Source organism: Venturia canescens, chromosome 7 (assembly GCF_019457755.1).
Source record: "Venturia canescens isolate UGA chromosome 7, ASM1945775v1, whole genome shotgun sequence".
Taxonomy (NCBI): domain Eukaryota; kingdom Metazoa; phylum Arthropoda; class Insecta; order Hymenoptera; family Ichneumonidae; genus Venturia; species Venturia canescens.
In genome coordinates, this window is record NC_057427.1 from 20022294 (window position 1) to 20029714 (window position 7421).

At 37.2% G+C, this 7421-nt stretch overlaps 1 long non-coding RNA gene across 1 annotated transcript; it reads right to left on the reverse strand.

Moving 5' to 3' along the window:
• Positions 1-4527: 4527 nt before the first annotated feature.
• On the reverse strand, positions 4528-5263 carry LOC122414012 (uncharacterized). Its single transcript, XR_006261682.1, has 3 exons — positions 5175-5263; positions 4734-4793; positions 4528-4627 (listed from the first exon to the last, which is right to left on the reverse strand). It is a non-coding gene; the product is annotated as an uncharacterized lncRNA (long non-coding RNA).
• Positions 5264-7421: the final 2158 nt, after the last annotated feature.

Consider the following 7421-nt stretch of genomic DNA (forward strand, 5'->3'; position numbering starts at 1 on the left):
TTAATTAGCTAAAAGTTCAATTTTCAAAGCCGTACATAACTCATGAGCTTTGCAATTAAAGAAAGTCACATGCCAATTTTACCCCCACCACCGCGAATCGTTTTATTCAGAGAAAATATAGTCTCGACGAGAGCCTCAGGCCTGCAGACGACAGGGCTGTCAATGTACTTGTCCCGAGACTCTACCGAGTTTCTTGATATGTATCGATTCGCTGCAAACTGATGGGGTGAAAACAAGGATCGGAGAGGGCAGAGCCAAACTGAATATCAAGCAAAATATGGGGATGTTTAAAAATAATGATGACACAAGAAATAAATTAGAAAACATTTATTCAAGTAAAGTTTCTAATATCATTCTAACAGTTCCGTGTGTTTTTGTTCTATTTATTCGTATGTATAACCTATTTACACATGATATATAACCACGCCAGTGACGATATATTCGCACTGGACAATATTTCTCGTAATCTGGTTTAATTGAAGAATTCTTTCAGTCAACACTTATTTCCAATCGAACGAAATAAAGAAATCTTGAAAAGTTTCGTTGACATATGCATCGCGCATTTTTTATATTCTTTTTCACACACACATCGCAGACTACATTTACGCGGCCGCTTTGATACCGGTTTAATATATCACAAATTTTAACAAAATAAATAGTAATATGCACTTCTTACATGACGAAAATTATTTTTTTATTTATCCCGCACGCACTTCGTAATGTCAAAACTCTGTTCATGCGATCAAAAATTGACACATGGTTTGTACATATATATATGTATATCGATCGAATTTATGACTGCTGTTACCAGCTGTGCTGCGCTGCGTGCTACGTTATGAAGTAGACGTCAGATTTCCAATCATCAACAACTAATTTCAACAACCAATCACAACGTCTAAAAATGGATGTCGTCCAGATCCAACCAATCAGAAACTCGATAGCATCAAAGTGCCTTTGATGGTGTTATAATATAATATACAGACACATAAATTTTTGAATGTGCTGGTAACTTTTGCATAATCTTGAGCCCGTGCAAAGTTTTTTCTCAGCAATTACGCCACCAATAATGCTGATTTTGAGCTCATTCGATAGAGAATTTCTCAATTAGCTGAAAGTTCAATTTTCAAAGTCGCACATAACTCATAAACTTCGCAATTAAAGAAAATCACATGCCAATTTTACCCCCACCACCGCGAATCGTTTTATTCAGAAAAAGTATAGTCTCGGCGAGAGCCTCGGGCCAGCAGACGGCAGGGCTGTCAATGTACTTGTCCCGAGACTTTACCGAGTCTCCTGGGTGGGGTTCACAATATCGAATAACTGAATTGTAGAACGACCAATATTTCGAAATTTTTTAAGTTGTAATATTAGATTGGAGAAAAATAAGTATTCGAAATTCTTATTCCCGATCAACTGTTTAGCAGACTAAGTGTTTAATCGAATATTCGCCTTTTTTTAATTTGTATTTATTCGAAAATATATATTTTGATAGTTTTCATTTCGAATGCTATTCTTACAGACCATACGAATATCATATACTTATATTTTCGAATACAAAATAGAGAGTAGTTGTTTTATACACAGACTAGCATACAGACTAGCAAAAAGTCGATAATAAATTTTTTGAAGGCATAAAACTTAGATACGAAAAATAGCGAACGCTCAAAATAATGAAAGCCAAAATAGCGAAAGCCGAAAAAGCGAAGGCTCGAAAACATAGCGTTAGGTTTACGAGCGTCTAAGTCATGAGAATACCCAACCACATTACTTTCACAGTTTGAAGAAAGGGTTGAATACATTTTTTAACTATGGCATACTTGAAGGTATTTGCTTTAAATATGCTAGTTATTTGTACCAGCATAATTGGTGCTACAGAACACATACATTTACGTACGGGTATAAAAGGAAAACAACAAAAAAATTCAATAAAAATTCTTTATTCATTTTATTCGTTTCAATAAAAACGACTCAACATTCCGCCTGTTGGAATATACGGCGAGGAGGCTCGGATGCCACCGTCCGACATAAGGGACATCGTCGATCCTGGAATTCGTGCCACAATCTATTGGCACACGTGGAGCAACAACAGCAATGTCCACATTGCCAATATAGATGAGTTGCCCTCGTGAGGTAGCAGACTTTGCACAAATCTGAAAAAATAATTGTAACAAGGAGTACACGGAGTTCTATTGATGCCCGAACGGTTTGGGTGTGTCAAGTGTCAGAACATTCGATGTTCGATTTTACGACTTTCAGACTTGTACGTTAAACGATTTTTTAATACTAACATAACAGTGCCGCCAAGTTAATAAAACGTTTTGTATGAGCCCCTTGATTCGCGTATGACACGTGCTTATGTAAAATATGTAAAATACAGGTATTATTTGAAAACGCTGAACAAACATTATTTTACCGTGAAGTGTGACGGAATATAGTAAAAGCAACTGTTCTATTTACGATTTTGTTCTTGAATAGATTAATTATCGCGGGGAGAAGCATTAAGGGAACATCATTCAACGCGGCAAGTCCGTTCACTGCATTCACACCACACGTCGACGCTGTCATGTCAGGTTTTTCAAAATACTTTTACATACAAGAGACTGGGAGTTGTCCAATCGAAAAACGCTGCCTTCAACACTTTCTACAACATAATGGACCAGGCATTTATAGAACTTAGTGTACATCATGGAGTTCGAAAAAACAAAGATAAATGTAGAATATTTATGAAAAAAAAAAAACAATTTTGGAGGCGCTACGGATCGTGTGTTTGACGGTAAAAGATACGTGACGGACGATCGACTTTCACTGTGCGATTCTATCGAAAAAGAATGCGAGTGCTCGCAACGGCCATATCGCTAATGAAAGTAATATCAAAAAATTCTTGATTGTTCGCACCTTTTATTCTTCACTCTAACTTAATTATTAATATGAGCTCGAAAAAAATGTGAACGCCGTATTGTTCTTCACCGTATAAAACGAGTATTAGTTACGCCATAGGCCACATTAACTCCGAAGAGAAGCGGCCCTAAGAGTATCTAATATTCAAATTAAAAACCAGCTTCACCGCGGGCCACATTGACTCCGAAGAGAAGCGGCCCTACGGATCGTGTGTTTAACGGTAAAAGATACGTGACGGACGATCGATTTTCACTGTGCGATTCTATCGAAAGAGAATGCAAATGCTAGCAACGGTCATATCGCTAATGGAAGTTATATCAAAAAATTCTTGAATGTTCGCACCTCTTATTCTTCACTTCAATTATTAATATGAGCTCGAAAAAAAAATGTGAACGCCGTATTGTTCTTCACCGTATAAAACGAGTATTAGTTACGCCATAGGTCACATTAACTCCGAAGAGAAGCGGCCCTAAGAGTAGCTAATATTCGAATCAAACATCAACTTCACCGCGGGCCACATTGACTCCGAAGAGAAGCGGCCCTACGGATCGTGTGTTTAACGGTAAAAGATACGTGACGGATGATCGACTTTCACTGTGCGATTCTATCGAAAAAGAATGCGAATGCTAGCAACGGTCATATCGCTAATGAAAGTTATATCAAAAAATTCTTGATTGTTCGCACCTTTTATTCTTCACTCTAACTCAATTATTAATATGAGCTCGAAAAAAATGTGAACGCCGTATTGTTCTTCACCGTATAAAACGAGTATTAGTTACGCCATAGGCCACATTAACTCCGAAGAGAAGCGGCCCTAAGAGTAGCTAATATTCGAATCAAACACCAGCTTCACCGCGGGCCACATTGACTCCGAAGAGAAGCGGCCCTACGGATCGTGTGTTTAACGGTAAAAGATACGTGACGGACCATCGACTTTCACTGTGCGATTCTATCGAAAGAGAATGCAAATGCTAGCAACGGTCATATCGCTAATGGAAGTTATATCAAAAAATTCTTGAATGTTCGCACCTTTTATTCTTCACTCCAACTCAATTATTAATATGAGCTCGAAAAAAAAAATGTGAACGCCGTATTGTTCTTCACCGTATAAAACGAGTATTAGTTACGCCATAGGCCACATTAACTCCGAAGAGAAGCGGCCCTACGGATTGTGTGTTTGACGGTAAAAGATACGTGACGGACCATCGTCAAATTTACAATGTACCACACATGTTAAAGCAATTTCGGAAAAAATCGTTTCACGATCTTGAAAAATTGAATTCCGATGCATATAAAGATTTTCAATGATTCATTTTTTTACAGATTCGCGGACATAAAAAACCCTCCCAATGAATTCGGCGGAAAATTAGTTCAATCCCTCAATAAACTTCTACTCATATTTTCCATAGAATATGAACAAAGATGCTGTTACCATCAATTCCTTCGCTTTGCGAGCGATTCTCTGTCGACTCTCTTTCTCTCTCAACCGGCGCTGAACTCGCTGATTCAATCATTCGAGCTTCCCGTTCTCGTTCAAATGCATATCTTCTCATTACTGTAATATTTTAAACTCATTATTATGCATTCGAAATCAATTATCACCCTTGGAGGAATATCTAACCTTTCCGTCTTTTATTTCGCTTTCGATTATTTGAGGCTGAGGCTTCAGATAAAGCCGCGGAGGTTTGTAGCGTCTCGTCTCGTTGTCGTCGTCTTTGGTTCAAATCTTCTGTAATGTTTTCGAGATCCCAATAGTGTTAAAGAAAAATCACGTATAGATGTTCATATTCAACGACAGTAATCATAGATGTAAAAATGATTTATTGAATAATCACCATTAAAATCACTTGACAAAGTTTGTCGGGAGTTACCATCATTGATAATCGGCAGATTTCCTGTGAAACAAAAATTCATTCATTTTCATATTTGTCGTTCGTCATTAGTGAAATGGAATTATCATTTCTAATCGTAACGAATTCCTTGTGTCAAAAAGAATAGATATTTTGAATTTTACGAATGAAAACATGAAAAAAAAATTTCTGACTTTTTAGCTCAAGTACAATTCATTACCATAAAATGATTTTAAGCTATTATGGGTTGTAATGGATGAATAGCTACTAATATTACAGGATTGTGACGATTTCGCAGTCACTTTATGATTGTAAAAATTCCTTTCCTTGAGACTGATTTCTTCAGCAACAGAAGTTCACAAAAATAATTATGTATTGAGTTAAATGCATCATAACTAGTGTTATATTAGTTTTGTTCAAGATTACCATCAGCACGATGCGATAATGAATCGTCTTCTATGACGATTGGTTGATCTGCGGCCATGATTATCGGCAAATTTTCGGCTACAACGATCGGCTGATCTCCTCCTTCAAGTGTCGAAAGATCATCGTCAATGACGATCGGCTGGTCTGTAGGCATGACTAGAGGCTGATCTTCCTCTGCAACGATCGGCGGGTCGTCATTTTCATCCATGACGATTTGTAGGCTTTCTATGAAAGGGAAAAATAAATAAATAAGGCTTAAATTTTATTCTAATGCGTTATTGGTGATGTAGAGTAATCATTGCAAACTATTTCGGAAGTCTTTTCTTCCAAAAAATTCCACGTAATCATTTATATTCATTTAAAATTAATAATTATACGATAGCATTGAAATAAGTACTGACGGGATTATCAAGAATTAAGAACGTGACTTCGGAAATTTTCGTATATTCCACGCTGCAACTGGTTATAACGATTTTTCACTCAACATATTGATTCAGAAAAACTGAGCCTCGAAATGTTTTATCTTACCTCTGACATCAGATGTTTCTATTTCATTCAGCTCGTTGTCCAAGTTTTCATCTGAATGGTGATTAAGAAAATCTGAAAATAATTCATAATTATGTTCTATGTTAGTTCTCATATTTATTCTGGTTCATTAAATATATTAGCATTTGCTATATGCTTTAACCGTCCAAATGGTTCAATAATTTGAAAAGAACTAGAGCTAATTACCGTTTTCTGGAGGCGGTCCCGCATTATCGCGTAGCCATCGAGGTGGTTCGTCCGAAAATATTTCCCTCTCGAAATCTGGATCTGAAATAGTTCAGAAGAGTTTAAGTTTTAAAACTATTATTTCTCAACTTGGATTATTATTAACAAAAAAATGTACCTGATGGCCCAATTAATGGTGGTTCTCTCAGTTCATACTCCTGATCATCGCCATCCTCATCATTTCTCACGCGAGCCATTAAGAGATCAACGTTCCCATTAAGGGCAGCCGCCTTGTCGAGAAATTCATCGACAGTGATATTTGACATGTGGAGTTCACGCCATGCTGAAAAAAAATACAAGCAGTTGATAACTACTGTACCTATGATATACATTTTTTTCGGCTGATGTAGATTGGTCTAACCTTTTACTAGCTGCCTTTGTTTGAAGATGGAGCTATATCTAGCTTGTCTACCAATCGGTAGATTATTTTTTAGCCTTTGGATGTCGGTCCGCACATCACTTTGTAGTTTCAGCAGCTTGCCTGTTGCACAAAATGAAACCAAAAGTGATGATATTTAGCCTCTTCATTGTATCATTATAAATTTCGAGGTGTTTTTGAGAATGTGTTATCCTTACAGATAAAATCCCAAGGCCCGGGGCGTGTATCCATTTTGTGCGAGAGTCGACTATGATAAGATTCAATAATATTATTTGTTCGACGGCTCAGCCCATGGACACTGAAGCCCTCTGCTTTCACTATTCTGAGCCAATATCTCCTGTAGTACGTAGAAAATGGGCGCATTCTACGTTTGATAGGAGCCGATAAATTTTGGTTGAGTACCCGGAATTGTTCTTCGATGAAATTTGCTGGTAAGTACGCGAGAGCCAGTACTTTTTTGAAGTATGTTTTGGCTTCATCGTTCGAATTTATCACGTCGTGAAGGCCAAGAGCCTTGGCTTTTTTATATATTGCCTGGAATATGATACATTACTTCCAGTTCATTCATGCATCAGATAATGTAGCTATTTTCGGAGGTTTGTATTAAGCGGAAAAAATTTACATGGATTAATAAAAAATAAATAAATTTTAACAGGTGTAAAATTATTTGTGCAACATTTTTTGAAATTTTTCGGAATTGTTTAACATCACGTGATCTACTAATACTTACGCGATCGTAGTGGGTGTTGCACCCCGTGCTGTGAGCGGCGGGAAAGACTTCGGCTATAGCGTTTCGTAAGCCTCGTTCAAAATCACTCATTGCCAGTATAATATTGTTTGCCTGCAAAATATGATTTCTTGCGTATCGCAAGCAAGCAACATATGCCGTTTGAGTCTTCCTGGTCATCACTACCCATATGAAGGGGAAACCCTAGAAACGGGAAGATCAAACTATCAAATCCATATGACTTAAATAATAAAAACTTGGAAAAATATACTATCTCTCACATGATTAAGCTTGATGCCCATGATCGTTAATAGTTGACAAACGTTATCAATCTGTGGTCTCGAGCGGAATGTCCCATCGATTAATAACT